This window comes from Cervus canadensis, chromosome 1 (assembly GCF_019320065.1).
Source record: "Cervus canadensis isolate Bull #8, Minnesota chromosome 1, ASM1932006v1, whole genome shotgun sequence".
NCBI classification, from domain to species: Eukaryota; Metazoa; Chordata; class Mammalia; order Artiodactyla; family Cervidae; genus Cervus; species Cervus canadensis.
Window position 1 is genome coordinate 15,900,541 of NC_057386.1, and position 16,096 is coordinate 15,916,636.

General features: G+C 34.8%; 1 protein-coding gene and 1 pseudogene across 1 annotated transcript in view; both read right to left on the minus strand.

Annotated features, from left to right (window-relative positions):
• The window catches only part of EFCAB3 (EF-hand calcium binding domain 3), a 150,517-nt gene extending 150,138 nt beyond the window's left edge, over positions 1-379 (minus strand). Inside the window, exon 1 of the mRNA XM_043465601.1 lies at positions 374-379. The gene's annotated coding sequence lies outside the window, so the exon portion shown is untranslated. The remainder of the gene's footprint in view (positions 1-373) is intronic.
• LOC122438324 overlaps positions 1-16,096 on the minus strand; it is a 36,110-nt pseudogene that overhangs the window by 655 nt on the left and 19,359 nt on the right.

Consider the following 16,096-nt stretch of genomic DNA (forward strand, 5'->3'; position numbering starts at 1 on the left):
ATGCTTTGTTGAGAAGATATGGGGAAGATGTTGAGCTTTTGTACTTAAAGGAAGAAAGAAACTTTCTTCTGAGGACTTCGGGATGCTTACTGAGAGAGACAAAATGTAAATTCCACTCCTTCCTCCCCTTTTTCAAAATCATCAGTAACATCTTACCTCCTCAACACTGATTTTTTGGAAGAGGATTCTTTTGACAGTTGATCTCTGTCCTTGAGTTGGCATACAGAAATAGAGACACTGTTCATAAGAAAGCAAGAGCTGTGGGGTGAGGGGCAGGTAAATATGAACATGTGACACTTCAAAGTATAAACATCATAACTAGAACCATAAAACTCAATGCTTTGGAGGTCACAGTAACCCAAATTCAGCTCACCATCAACTGGCAGTGATTTTAGCAGTTCCAGACATTCCTTATCATTGACTTCTATCCCCATGTTTCCAAGAACATTTTTCAGATCACTGGCATTAATCTTTTCTCCTTTGAAGAGACAGAGTGTTTATAGGTGAAAACTTTAGAAATTAATTATTTAATGTTTTAAAGAGGTTCACTAGAACATAATATTAGCCTATGTTGTATGTATTTTTAAAGATACATTTATAATAACTTATATGGCATCATTTCCAATCTGTGGTTAAAAAGCAAAGGCAAAATGGGATGTGGAAATTCAGCATGTCAATAGAAGTCAAAGTAAATTTGCTCTTATAATATTGAGATAGTGAGGGCTCTCTTAAAGTTGGGAATAATATGCAGAATGAAATCTAGTTATCAGATTGGATAATGAATTGCCAAAAGAAATAATTATGAGAGGAGATATTATACGGACTTATGTAACTGTTCACACACACACACACACACACACACACACACACAAAACATATTATCTTGCACTTTCCAAAGCTTTGCCTTATTTTTTCACATGCTTACCTAAAATTTAACTATTTACATGCAGGCAAAGACAGACCTATATAGTAACTCTACCATAGATAGAACTTGTTATGAGAACAAAGTCTGTGGTTTCGTTTTAATACATAGATAACCAGAGATCAAGTGGATGTTTTCAGGTAGAAATCTTTAATGATAACTGGGTAAATGTCAAAATTAATATGAACAATAGACTACTAGATGACAGCATCTAAAATATGATTTATTATAAAGCATTATGATTTCAGTGTCGTAGAAACTCACCAGTAAAGTCTTTCATTCTCAGTGTCACATTTTTCAGATCAACTTTCCCATCCACTGTAAGACACAAAGCAGTCATATACAACAATGAGACTGTTCCTTATGCTTTCTCAACCTGTGATTCCTGCCCTCAACTAGAATGTTGATACCATCTTACATTTTAGTTCTATTCTATGACATTTTATATAATAAATACTTACTCAGACATAAGAAGAAATTGTTTTAGTCCTTTCCTCTACTTTGTTTCATGCGTCCCACTATTTCCTCCTGTATTCATACTTTTATTCTTTATATATGTCTTTTTTTAAATCCTACTTATAAATTCCTCTTTGCTCCCAATGTTATAAAATTTTACAAGTATTTTTTAGGAATAAGTTGAAAAAATTTTAATCCTGCTTAGCATTCAATGACCCCTTTCAAGTTAGGACTGCAGGAAAGAATATGAAGAAATGAAATGATAATGTATGAGTAATTCTAGAGGAATATAGTGTGTAAAACAAAACAATAAGTTGGGAAGGGGGATTAACAAAATTAAAATAGTCCAAGAATCTTGCACTGTCTTGAATGAGGATAAAAGCCAAATACAAAATTGGAGAAAGATAAATTAAGGACTATATTGTAATTTCTGAAATAATCTTTAAAAAGTCCAAACTAATAAGAAAAATAATAGAAATCCAAAAGCAAAGCAAGAATGGAAAAAAACAGAATGGTGAACAGATGGTACAAATGTAGGCGTTGAGTAAAAGTAGATTTAAGCACAAGTATGTTAGTAATAGCACAACTGTTATTAGTAATACAAAAATAAAAATGATAGATTCATACTGCTAATATTTTGTTTAGGATTTTTGCACATTTGTTTATGAGAGAGACTGGCTAGTGATCTTCCTTTTTTGTGTTTTCTTCATCAAGTTTGGGTATCAAGATTAAGATAGTTTCATAAATCAAACCAGAAATGTTTCTGCTTTCTGTGTTCTTTGAACAGTTGATTAAGAAGGTTACTATATCTTATTCACATGTTAGGTAAAATTCATCAAGGAAGTGATCTAACCATCTAAAACTTAAGAATTTAAAATATTTGAAATATAAGGATTCAGAAAAGTTGGAAGTAAGAAGATGGGTAGATATAGACCATACAAATACTAAGCAAAAACATAGTGTAGTTATATTGACACCAACAACATGGTCACAAACAACATAAGTTATATTGACACCAACAACATGGTCACAAATGCAAAGTTAGAATGAGAAGTAGAAAAATTTTAAATTATGGTTGGATATTTTAATATATTTCATTGAGTAGTTAACAAAATAAGCAGAAAAAAGCATTAAGACTACAGGAAATTTGAACTACAAATTTAACAAACTTGATTTAATGGACATATAGACAACACTGTACCCAATAATTTCAGAATGCATATTTCCTTTCACATAGGAGCATTTACAAAAATTATCATATATTGCATTGTAAAGCCAAACATCAATAATTTTAAAAGTAATGAGGGGCTTTCCTAGTGATCCAGTGGCTAAGATTCTATGGTCCCAATGCAAGAGGCCTGGGTTTGACCTTTGGTCAGGAAACTAGACCTCAAATGATGCAACTAAGAGTTCCCATACCGCAACTAAAGATCCTGCATGCCTCAACGAAAATCAAAGATTCTGCAAGCCTCAAGTAAGAACTGGCACAGCCAAATAAATAAATCTTTAAAAATAAAAGTAATGACACTAAACAGTCCAAAACCATATTAAGAAAACAGTTCCATCTATAGTAACATTGAAAGAACAAATCACCTATCACTGAGGAATAAATTTACAAAAAAAGGGACAAAACTCATACTTAAAACACTATAAAACAGTATTGCAAGAAACTGATTGACTTAAATAAATGGAAAGACATCCTATGATCATGGGTCAGAACACTTAATATTGAAACGATGGTAACATTCTCTGTGACTATCCCCTACCCTCTCTCACATGCTGAATTGATCTAGAAACACAAGAAAATTTTTATCAAATCTTAGTTGGCATTTATGCCAAATTTTAAGAGCCAATCTTAAAATTCATATGTAAATGCAAGGTATCTTGAATAGCCAAAACAATCTCAGAAAAGAACAAAGGTGGAAGACGTACACTTCCCAATTTCAAAACTTATTAAAAAGTGATAGTAATCAATGTAGTGAAGTACCAGCAAAAGACTAGATATATTGATCAATGGAGAGGAACTGAGAGTTCAGAAATAAATCACTGTATTTACTATTAATTGAGTTTTGACAAGGGTACCATGGCAGTTCAATGAAGAAGAGGAGACTTTTCAACAAATGGTGCTGAGACAATTATACATCCACATGCAAAAGACTAAAGTTAGATTCCTTCCTCATACCATATACAGAAATAATTTCCAATGTATCATAGACTCAAAATTAAGAGCTAAAACTATAAAAACTTTAGAAAGAAATATAAGAATAAATCATTTTTATTGTGGATTAGGCAAAACATTCTTAGATATGACACCAAAAGCATAGGTGACAAAAGAAAAAATAGATAAACTGGACTTCATCAAAATTAAAAGCATTTGTGCTTCACAGGACACCATCAAGGAAGTGAGGAACTCACAGAACAGGAGAAAGTATTTGAAAATCATGCATATGATAAGGGAATTTTATATAGAATATATAAAGAATTCTTATAACTCAATAATAAAAAGACAACCCAATTGAAAAATAGGTAAAGAATCTGAATAGATGTTTCTCTAATGGAAATATATGAATAGCCAACAAGTACATGAAGAGATGTGCAACATCATTAGACATAAAATAAATAAAAATTAAAACTACCACTTCACACCACTAGTAGGATGACTGTAATAAAAAAGAGAGATAATAACAAGTAGTGACAAGGATGTGAAGAAAGTGGAACCCTCACATGTTGCTGATGGAAATGTAAAATGATACAATTGCTTTGTAAAATAATTTCAATTCCCCAAAATGTTAAACATAGAGTTATCATATGTTCAGCATTTCCACTCCTAAGGATATGTCCAAGAATAATGAAAACATGTATCCATAAAAATTCACATGAGACTATTCATAGCAGCATTATTCATAATAGCCAAAATGTGGAAACAAACCCCAAATGTTCATCGACTTATGAATGAAGAAACAAAATGTGGTATATCCATATAATGGAAGATTGCTTGGCAACAAAAATGAATGAAGTGGTGATATATGATATAAAATGGCTGAGCCTTGAAAACATTATGCTGTATGAAAGAAACCAGTCACTTATGATTCCATTCACATGAAACCTCCAGAACAGGCCAAACTGGTAGAGATAAAAAGTAGATTAATTGTTGCCAGAGGCTGAGAAGAAGAGGAGAGTAGGGAGTGACTGTTAGTGGGTAAGAGGTTTCCTTTTGGGGCTTGGTAATGTTCCAGGCAAATAGATGGGGAAACAGTGGCTTACTTTATTTTTCTGGGCTCCAAAATCACTGCAGATGGTGATTGCAGCCCTGAAATTAAAAAACACTTACTCCTTGGAAGGAAAGTTATGAGCAACCTAGATGGCATATTGAAAAGCAGAGACATTACTTTGTCAACAAAGGTCTGTGTGATCAAGGCTATGGTTTTTCTAGAGGTCATGTATGGATGTGAGAGTTGGACTATAAAGAAAGCTGAACACTGAAGAATTGATGGTTTTAAACTGTAGTGTTGGAAAAGACTCTTGAGAGTCCCTTGGACTGCAAGGAGCTCCAACCAGTCCATCCTAAAGGAAATCAGTTCTGAATATTCATTGGAAGGACTGATGCTGAAGCTGAAACTCCAATACTTTGGCCACCTGATGCCAAAAGGTGAAGAGTTGACTCTTTCGAGAGTGACGCCAAAAGGTGAAGAGCTGACTCATTTGAAAATACCCTGATCCTGGGAAAGACTGAGGGCAGGAGGAGAAGGGGACGACAGAGGATGAGATGGTTGGATGGCATAACCGACTCAATGGACATGGGTTTGGGTGAACTCGGAGAGTTGGTGATGGACAGGGAGGCGTGGCGTGCTGCGGTTCATGGGGTTGCAAAGAGTCAGACATGACTGAGCGACTGAACTGACTGACTGAATGTTCCAGAGTCCAAGCTGGGTTTAGAAAAGGCAGAGGAACCAGAGGTCAAATTGCTAACATTTGCTGGATCATAGAGAAAGCAAGGGAATTCCAGAAAACTGTCTACTTTTGTTTCATCGACTATACTAAAGCCTTCGACTGTGTGGATCATAACAGACTGTGGAAAGCTCTTAAAGAGATGGGAATACCAAACCATCTTACTTTCTCCTAAGAAGCCTGTATGTGGGTCAAGAAGCAACAGTTAGAGCCATACAGGAACAACTGACTTGTTCAGGATTGAGAAAGGAGTACACCAGGGCTGTCTGCTGTCACCCTGTTTATTTAACCTATATGCTGAGCACATCATGAGAAATGCTGGGCTGGATGAGTTACAAGCTGGAATTAAGATAGGCAGGAGAAGCATCAACAACCTCAGATATGCGGATGATACCACTCTGATGGCAGAAAACGAAGAGGAACTAAGGAGCATATTGATGACGGGTGAAGGAGGAGAGTGAAAGGGCCAGCTTAAAACTAAACATTAAAAAAAACTAAGATCATGGCATCCAGCCCCATTACTTCATGGCAAATAGAAGGGTAAAAGGTGTAAGTAGTGACAGATTTCCTCTTCTTGGGCTCTAAAAGACAAACCTAGACAGTGTGTTGAAAAGCAAAGACATTACTCTACCAACAAAGGTCTGTATGGTCAAGGCTATGGTCTTCCCAGTGGTCATGTACGGTTGTGAGAGCTGGACCGTAAAGAAGGAAGAGCACCAAAGAATTGATACCTTCAAACTGGAGTGCTGGAGAAGACTCCTGAGAGTCCCTTAGACAGCAAGGAGATCAAACTAGTCAATCTTAAGGGAAATCAACCCTAAATACTCATTGGAAGGACTGAAGCTGAAGCTGAAGCTCCAGTATTTTGGTCACCTGATGCGAACAGCTGACTCATTGGAAAAGTCTCTGAAAGAAGGAGAGATGGCTGGATGGCATCACTGATGCAATGGACATGAACTTGGGCAAACTTTGGGAGATGGTGAGGGACTGGGAGGCTTGGCATGATGCAGTCTGTGGGGTCACAAAGAGTCGAACATGACTGGATACTGAACAATAACAACAACAACGTTCTAAAATCTATTATAGTGATGGTCATGTAAGTCTATGAATATGCTAAAACCTGTTGAATTGAATACTTCAGATGGGCAAATTGTATGGTATGTAAATTATATATCAATAAAGTTGCTGAAAAATAAAATACAATAAAATGTAAAAGGATTAAAATCACAGAGTAGGTTCTTTGACTACAATGCAATTAACCTAAAAATAAAGCACATGGGAGTATCAGAGGGTTGAGACTAAATCACAACAGAACAAGGAAATATCTTAAACTGAATAACTAAAAAATATATCATGTATCAAAATTCATCCCTGGTTTGGGAAGATCCCCTGGAGGAGGAAATGGCAACCCATTCCAGTATTCTTGCCTGGAGAATCCCATGGACAGAGAAGCCTAGCAGGCTACAATACATGGGGTCACAAAGAACTGAACACAACTGAAACAACAGCACATACACATGAGGGCTGAGAATAAATCACAATAGAACTAAGAAATATTTTAAACTGAATAACTAAAAAAAATAATATATCAGAATTCAAAATATATTAGAAAAGAAAAAAGTTAAAAATTAATAAGCTGAGCATGCACCTTAAATTAGAAAAAGAATAGCAAATGAAATAAAAGAAAATTACAAAGAGCAGAAATTAATGAAACAAAAAGGAATTAAGAATGTAGAGGTTTAACCAAAAAAAAAAAAAGAATGTAGAGGTTTAACAAAGCAAAAAGTTGGTTGTTTGGAATGACTTTTAATACTTGTTAGACCCTTGGTAAGACTAACCAAGAGAAAAAGAGGAAAGGCATAAATAACCAATATTAGAAATGAGCAAGATTCCCATACTAATCTTGCAAACATTAAAAAGATAGTTATAGTTATTCAATAATTTTATTTAAATACATTAAAAATTCATATAAAATTGACAAATTCCTAGAAAACCACAGTTTACCAAACTGACACAAGAAGAAACAGTCTTATTAATTGGAAGTTAAAAAATTCCAACAACACAAACAACAATAAAATAATAATTCAGACCCAAGATGTCTTCATTGGTTAATCCCACCAAACATTTAAGAATGAAATAATGCCACCTTAAAAATCTCTTTCAGAGAATTCAAACAAGCAATACTCTTCAACATGTTTTTTTAACTTTGCTAGTAAAATTTAATGAAGACTGCACAAATAAGGAAAATCTCTTATAAACATGAATGCAAAAATCTTCAATAAAATATTAGCAATCAGAATCCAATAATATATAACAGTGATAATCCATCATGATCAATATATTCCAGGAATGCAAAGTTTTATTAATATGCAAAAATCAATGTAGTACCTTAGATTAATAGATTTAAGGAGAAATACTATATAACCACTTCAATAAACACTTCATTACATGCAATGATCAGGTGTAGAAAAAATGAATTGGATAAATGTCAACATCCAAAACAAAAATAGGAATAGAAGAGAACTCCTTTAATTTACTAAAGGTTATGTAAATAACCCCAAATCACAAAAAACCTTCAACAAAGTAATATTTGCTGGTGAAATATGGAATTATTTCCCTTTGAGATTAAAAACGAGTTAGCCTTTGTTAGTCGTGACCACTGTTGGGGCTGTGAGCAAGAGGAAGCTGCAAGCCCAAGGTTACCCTCACCCTGACACACTGCAGTAAAGAAATTCTTAAAGATAAGCCTGAACCCTGAACACAGTGGTGTGAAAGTTTGTGTCCAAACCAAGAGCTGAAATGGCTTTTCTTATAGTCTAGAAGATATGAAGACAAAAGGAGACTCTGATGACGAAGTTGTTTGAGATGGAGTCAGTCTTCATTGAAAAGAAAGCACAGAAATTCCTTTAGGATCAGAGATGGACTATGTTGAAGACAAATTATCTCCTGAGCTTGTGTTCAACAGCCCAAACATAAAAGGAATTTTGGCTGTGGAGAAGGCTTGATTATTTGAAACATCAGGACTAATCTGGCTGTAAGCTCCTGGAGACTAGTGGAAACCTTCAGTAAGTCCAGGTTTATGGAAAAAGTTTGTGACTGTTTTATGCTTAGAGTTTATTATGTATGGCTGCCTTATGAAGAAAATAAAACTATATATTTTGAAAATTAAGTCTGTATGTTAGATTCCAGAAGTGACATTTGTATTCTTTTTAGGGGACAGAAAAGCAGAAGCAATCTCTCTTTGTGTCAATTTTCTGCTATGTAAAAAAAAATATTCTATTTTTCACTGAACTCGCTAGTATCCTTTCATTAGAACTAATTTCATTAAAGATGCCTTTCTGGGAGGATTTTAGGAAATGTATGTTTAACAGGTGTGCTGTCATTGGATCTCTGTTGAATGGCTTGAAAATGGCTTGGCATTTTTTTCTGACCAGGTTGATGGCTTTTAAAATTCAGAGGCAAGAAGCCCTGACTGCAGGTTATGTACTGTTTCTAAATCTAAAATTGGCCTGATATTTTTTACATTTTTATAAAATTTTCATTGTCTAGTGCCTCATTTGTTCAACCTTCAATATTACCAACCATTAGATAAAGTACCAGGCAACAATTTCCTTGCACTGTGGTGCAGAAAAGTTCTGAGTGATGGCATCAAAAACAAATGCCTAACTCACTTGTTTTTTAATTTATTTCTTTGCCACCTAAATGTCTGCTCAAAGATGGGATCTCAAGCTGACTTAGATTCTTTTAGTTGACAGGTCTCTTAAAAGGCATCTAGCTCACCCTCCTCAATTCTATACTTGAAGAGGCAAATCCCTAGGGAAACTGAAAGGCTTTTGTCCATACTCACTGTAAGCTAGGTAGGTCAGAACTGAGACTCTACCTCTCTCCCCTACCTTATACTACATGAATTCATACTCTGCTCTGAGATCCATGTTATTTGACTGTAGAAAGTTGGCACTATAGCAAGAAAAGATAGTACTGATGGTATTTTCAAATATGCTATTGAAAAATTTGATATTCATATGGGAAAGAAAAGAAACTTAACTCCTATGGCATCCCATATACAAAAATCATATCCAGGTGGATTGTTAGTTAAATTTGAGATGCAAAACAAAGAAATTTTAAAAAGATAATGTGGGACAATACTTTTTTTTGGGGGGGGACAATACTTTAATGACCTTAGGATAGGAAGATTTCTTTTATACAGTATAAAAGATACTAACCATCAGGGAAAAGATTGATATATTTGACTACATTTAAATTAAGAACTTCTGTTCACTGGAAGACACCATTAAAAGAATGAAAAAGCAAGTCAAAGAGACAGTTATTTGCATTGCAAATTAGCCTCAAAGTGCCTATACAGAGAATATATAAAGAACTTCCACAGTTCAATAAGAAAAAAAATCACAGTAGGAAGACAGGCAATATAATTGAAAAGGCAGTCCACAAAAGAGGCTACACAAATAATTAATAGATATATAAAAAGGTCTCAACCTCATTAGTAATCAGAAAAACATAAACTTAACCTTCAGTAAGTTACCCCTACACTCACTAAAAAGAAGCCAGTGACAAAATGTTCCTTGCTGTGTGACTCCATTCATATGAAGTTCAAAATGTGGGTGAACTATAAAATTTGAGAAGCATATTTATGTGGTAAAATATGAATAAATTGAGTGGGCAGTGTTGGGAAAGAGAACACATGGTGGATTTTAGATGTTGGTGGAGAGTATACAGCTGTTTGTTTTGTAACCATTAGTTACACAGGAAATTCATGTTTTACACACTTTTCTCTATGTGTTATATATTTCTCTATGTACTAGGAAAAGGAAAGACATTACTCCAAATCCTATCTCCCATAGAAATAATCACTGGTTATTCCACAGACTCTCATCTATGAAGTTGCACAGGTAAGACAGATATACAGAGAATTAGTTTCAAAAAGGAGAACAGTGTGGAGATTTCTTAAAAAACTGGAATTAGAACTGCCATATGACCCAGCAATCCCACTTCTGGGCATACACACTGAGGAAGCCAGATCTGAGAGACACACGTGCACCCCAATGTTCATCGCAGCACTGTTTATAATAGCCAGGTCATGGAAGCAACCTAGATGCCCATCTGCAGACGAATGGATAAGGAAGCTGTGGTACATATACACCATGGAATATTACTCAGCCATTAAAAAGAATTCATTTGAATCAGTTCTAATGAGATGGATGAAACTGGAGCCCATTATACAGAGCGAAGTAAGCCAGAAAGATAAAGACCAATACAGCATACTAACACATATATATGGAATTTAGAAAGATGGTAACGATAACCCTATATGCAAAACAGAAAAAGAGACACAGATGTACAGAACAGAATTTTGGACTCTGTGGGAAAAGGCGAGGGTGAGATGTTTCGAGAGAACAGCATCAAACATATATATTACCTAGGGTGAAACAGATCACCAGCCTAGGCTGGATGCATGAGACAAGTTCTCGGGCCTGGTGCACTGGGAAGACCCAGAGGAATCAGGTGGAGAGGGAGGTGGGAGGGGGGATCGGGATGGGGAATACATGTAAATCCATGGCTGATTCATGTCAATGTATGACAAAACCCACTGAAATGTTGTGAAGTAATTAGCCTCCAACTAATAAAAATAAAAGAAAAAAATGAGTGATGTGGAGCATCTTTTCATGTGTTTGTTAGCCATCTGTATGTCTTCTTTTTTGTTGGTGGGAATGCAAACTAGTACAGCCGCTATGGAAAACAGTGTGGAGATTTCTTAAAAAACTGGAAATAGAACTGCCATATGACCCAGCAATCCCACTTCTGGGCATACACACTGAGGAAACCAGATCTGAAAGAGACACGTGCACCCCAATGTTCATCGCAGCACTGTTTATAATAGCCAGGACATGGAAGCAACCTAGATGCCCATCAGCAGATGAATGGATAAGGAAGCTGTGGTACATATACACCATGGAATATTACTCAGCCATTAAAAAGAATTCATTTGAACCAGTCCTAATGAGATGGATGAAGCTGGAGCCCATTATACAGAGTGAAGTAAGCCAGAAAGATAAAGAACATTACAGCATACTAACACATATATATGGAATTTAGAAAGGTGATAACGATAACCCTATATGCAAAACAGAAAAAGAGACACAGAAATACAGAACAGACTTTTGAACTTTGTGGGAGAATGTGAGGGTGGGATATTTCAAAAGAACAGCATGTTTACTATCTATGGTGAAACAGATCACCAGCCCAGGTGGGATGCATGAGACAAGTGCTCGGGCCTGGTGCACTGGGAAGACCCAGAGGAATCGGGTGGAGAGGGAGGTGGGAGGGGGGATCGGGATTGGGAATACATGTAAATCCATGGCTGATTCATATCAATGTATGACAAAACCCACTGGAAAAAAAAAAATTATGATAAAAAAAAATAAATAAAAAATAAAAGAAAAAAAATAAAAATAAGAATCTTCAATTTCTAATAAATATATCTTAGTACAAGAGATATTTATGAAGATATCCAGTTAATTTTAAAAGAATATGAAAAACAGAGGTGAAGCCATATTTTCAAACTTAATCTTTCAATTTTAAAAACTATCACCTGCTTTCCTGCTATGAAAAGCATTTTCTCACTTCCTCCCATTTCTCCCCTCACTTTCATGTTTTTATTAGTTATGCTATCATTGTTACACTGACACATAAAAACATGTTATTTTATATCTATCATCCCCACAATTGTCTAGTACTTGTTTTGTATTCAAACAGATTTACAGGTCACCACCAGTCTTTTCACCATTGTTTCCTTTTGCTCAATTTTCAGTTATTTCTTAACTATATTTCATCATCTTTTTTTCAATAGGTGCTAAATTCATTTAGTTTTTCCCATTATTAAAAGTTGGAATTTTATATTTATATATAAAATTTTTATGTATATTTGAATGACATCATAGTTGTACATAATCCTCTTTGTCACACTTTCTTTTTCACCTTTGTAGATACTCTGACATTCTTTTCTGGAGTTGAATGTGGCTTTGGAAACCCATCACTTCCTCTCCTCATCTGTTACCTGCTTTCTATCATCTGTGTGTCTGAAAAATTCTCATTTTTCCTTAACGTTCAGTGAGCAACCTAGAAAATATTTCACTGTAGAGTACTCTGGATCAACATTTTCTGGAGCCTGGTGTGACATTTTTGATCTGCATTCATTCCTTCATTTTATAGAAATTTTCTTTTTTAAAAACTATCATTGATTAAAAAGTTTTAATTCTTATACTCTCTTCTAAAGATATTTGACATTCTTATGGTGGATGCCTTTGTGAATCATCCATATCTACTAGATTTTTTATAACTTTAATCTTTTTTCTTTGTATTTACTGTACCAAGTCTGCTCACACTGTAATATGATTTTTAGCGCTTTATATTTTTTAATTTTGATGTTTATAATTTACTTAATAATTCTATAGTGACTTTTTGTGCTTATTCTTTTTTTACTTCTGCAATTTCCCTTTTTAATATTTATATGTTATGGTACCATCTCATTTTTGAGCTTTAGTTTTATTGAATCCATTAAAGTTGTCCTGTAATATGAATTGTCAACAACCTCTTTTTCTTTGTTCCTTAGGTTATATTTTCTACTTGATGGATTATTTGTCTTTTGCATGCTATCTTCCTTCATCCTATCTTCTTACTTTCCCTTTTCACTTTTCTGTTTTTCTTCACTGTGTTAATGCTAGAATTGTCACCATATCCTTTTTTTTTTTTTTCCATCTTGCATATGCTTCAGCAACTCTGTCCAGATCTTCATTTTATTCTCAGGATTTAATGTATCTTTTAACAGCCCTTTCTACAGCATCTGAGACCAGTTTGCTTTCTTCAGTGAGATGGCATTTGAAGAAAATTGTTCTACCCACTTTTACTGCAATCTAAGGGTGGAGTGAGGTATGTCATGTGGTCTTATACTTGAGCCCTGCTCTCGTATTTGAACTTTGGTTAAATGTCCCAACAGGGGTCATTGCTCTGAGACCCTGGTAAAGACATTTCACCAAACCCCAGATCTGCCTATGGGATGGTATTCTTGGGCTTCAGATTAGACCCCCGATTCAGCCTATAGTTCTGAAGCTTTTACTTCTGTCCATGAGTGATTCCAATCATTCATTTTCTCTGTTGTAGCCACTCCTCCCCAACAACTGTTTCTACTTCTTCCTCATAAATGGAGAGAGAAGAAAGTTATGTACCCAGTTTTCTTCACCCCAGGTCTGGGCATTTTAGTGATACCTCTCTGGATTTCACCAATTTAATTTCTGAGAAAGGGGAGAGGCTCAGAGGAGCCTCGCTCTGTTGCAGTAGTTTCTACTTTAGAATCTTTTTTTTTAATTGGAGGAAAACTGCTTTACAATGTTGCATTTGTTTCTGCCACACAACGGTGTGCATCAGTCATAATCACATATATATTCCCTCCCTCTTAAGCCTCCTTCCTCTCCTCCCCCGTCCCACTCCTGTAGGTTCTCATAGAGCACCAGCTGGGCTCCCTGTGTCCTACAGAAGTTTCCCACGACCTCTCTATTTTACACATGAGAGTGTATATATGTCAATGCTACTTCCTCAAATCGTCCCATCCTCTCCTTCCCCCGCTGTGTCCAGAAGTCCATTCTCTATACGGATGTGTCTCCATGGTTGTCTCCTTTAAATATTTATGGCATTAGATTTGTCTTTTTTTTTTTTCATTTGATTGATGTTAAATTTCCTTTGTGGATTTTTTACTTTTTCATTTTTGTTGCTCCTTTGTTAGATATTAGAGGAAATAAAAACTAAATGGATTTTATTTTTCTCATCATCTTAAACTGGAGTCCTCTGGACAAGTTTAGCTAGCATTAAAATAAACATTCCTTGAAAATTTGAAGGAATTTATTCTCAAAACTCTGCAGGCCTGTCACCTTTTGTTGGAGTGATGGGTGGTGGTTGATAGGTATACTTATTCAATAGTTTTTTCCAACTATCATTATTGGCCTATTTATATTTTCATCTCTTCTTTGATTAATATTGGTAACTAATTTATTTTACCCTGTATTGTATTAATATATATAATACCCTAATCCCACATTATACACAACAATGAGTATCATTATGCATACTATCTGTAGTTATATACCTCTTTAAAATTCTTAGTGTTTTGTCTCCTTTTAATCTTCTGTTTATATCAGAACAACTGAGGCATACACACTGGAAACAACCATTAGTCAATTTTAATTACCCCTCATTATAGGTTGTTTTTTTCTTCTGACTTATTATTTAACGTTTCTTTAAAATTGTTCTCATTCTATCTTCCTTCCTCTTCTTCATTTTTTGATCTGTTAGTATTCTCACCAATTTTTATTATTCACAGCAGAAAACATTTGTTGGTTTTGGATTAATGAAGAGACAAGGATGTGTTTTCATTTGAGACCTGAGTTTGGCTATAAGCTTTTCAAAATGCCCTGTTGATACCAAATAAGTACTATCATTAATTTACAGATGCTCTCAAACCTAAGATATCCTAAAGGGAATATATTTTTATCTACAATGCTCACCATCAACTGGCAAGTTTTGTGAAAAATCTTCAAGCTCTTCAGGTGAAAGCTCAATCCCCATATTTTCCAAAAATGTGTCCAGGTTAATCACATCAACCTTTCCTCCTTATAACAGGCAAGAAAGATATAAAGATGTGAGAAAAATCTGCATTAATTCATATGTATTATTGTTAACACTTTAATCAAGAAGACATTAAGGTACAGTAACACCCAGTCAAGGGTACAAGGAGGATCAACTGATAATTTGACTTTATCTTTCATTCAATCAACAAAGTGCAAATTTTAAAAGGACTGGGTAATTTTCCAGGGATTTATGGCACAACATATATAACACATGCATAAATATTGAGAAAGTATACATATGGGATTTTTAATGTAATAAAAAATAAGTTAGCATATGTGAAAATATACAATAATATCTCAGATTTATTTGATTTCTCATCATATTTTTCACTCACTTTTAAGATTCTTCACACTGTCTAGCAACCTTTTTTGAAACACCTTTCCTTCAACTGTAAGAAAAGGCATAATTCATGTCAGAGAAAGAATAAAAAGGGGATTCACCTAAAAAAAAATTCTGCAATTCTTCCCCTAATCCCATAATTTCAAAAAGAGAATTTTAATAATTCTTTTCTCCTGAAATGTACCTTTTTGCTCTCAAATACTAACAAAATTTGTTTGGAGAAAGACTTTAATGAGACAAATCTATTAGCTCTTGGATAAAAACAATGATTATTGGTCTAAACCTTGTGTAAAAGTGAAGTTGCTCTCTCTGTCTTGTCCAACTCTCTGGGACTCCATGGACTATACAGTTCATGGAATTCTCCAGGCCAGAATATTGGAGTGGGTAGCTGTTCCCTTCTCCAGGGGATCTTCCCAACCCAGGGATGGAACCCAGGTCTCCTGCATTGCAGGCAGATTCCTTACCAGTTGAGCTACCAAGGACACCCTAAACCTTGTATATCCCATTTGATTTTCTTTTATCTCTGACTTCTTCCTTTGTACCCTTTACTCTTCCATTTTCACACTCTTTCACTTACTATCAGGCATATTAGTGGAATCAAAGACAGTAAATCATATAATTTCTTGGTAGGAATGAGTGAAATAGCTATTGCCTACCATAATATAAATTAAATGACCCAGATTTTCTTTGGCAAAAATCAAGTACTAAAAGTTTTCCAAAATGATTACAAAAAGA